General features: G+C 48.8%; 1 protein-coding gene and 1 long non-coding RNA gene across 2 annotated transcripts in view; one reads left to right on the forward strand and one right to left on the reverse strand.

The window, feature by feature from the left end:
• The window catches only part of ankrd27 (ankyrin repeat domain 27 (VPS9 domain)), a 35,482-nt gene that overhangs the window by 25,964 nt on the left and 8,955 nt on the right, over nt 1-563 (reverse strand).
• Nucleotides 1-563, forward strand: part of LOC116693820 (uncharacterized) — a 10,203-nt gene that overhangs the window by 3,916 nt on the left and 5,724 nt on the right. The gene's annotated exons all lie outside the window — the stretch shown is intronic.

Here is a 563-nt window from a genome sequence, read left to right on the forward strand (position 1 = left end):
TTCACGTGTATCTGTTGTGAAGTGGTTGCGAGCAACGTTGTACCGCTTAAAAATGCCATCTAGATCAAAAGTGTGGCTCCACTTTATTAAGATTGATGCCAACAGTGCGAAATGCAATATATGCAAAAAAGACATTGAAAGTTGGGCTGTGAAAGTTAGGCCTTTGATGTTTAGCTAGCTACGGACGAGCAAGTTAAACTAAGGGCTTGCCTTTTGTTGACACACAGCAGCCATCACTGAGATGAAGAAAAGGACTCCACGCTAACTCAGCAGATGCAGTAGAAGAAGTGTGCACCGAGCAGTCCCGACGAATTAAAACACATACCATTAGCCGGGTTGAGAATCCAGACACCGTGCCAGTCCTCAAGTACTTCGTTGAATGAGGACGGACTGTGGAGTCCCGTGTGGTGGATATGTGAAATGCAACTCGGGGTCGGCTTGGTTGTGCATTTGCTCCCCGGACGGGGCCGGCTGAATCAGAGGAGCGAGGGGATTTCGCAGGCGCCCGATCTGTTTAGTGCTGCGGTTCACGTCTCTTCTTGCACAGTTCAAAACACTCGTGC

Source organism: Etheostoma spectabile, chromosome 8 (genome assembly GCF_008692095.1).
Source record: "Etheostoma spectabile isolate EspeVRDwgs_2016 chromosome 8, UIUC_Espe_1.0, whole genome shotgun sequence".
In the NCBI taxonomy this organism is placed as follows: domain Eukaryota; kingdom Metazoa; phylum Chordata; class Actinopteri; order Perciformes; family Percidae; genus Etheostoma; species Etheostoma spectabile.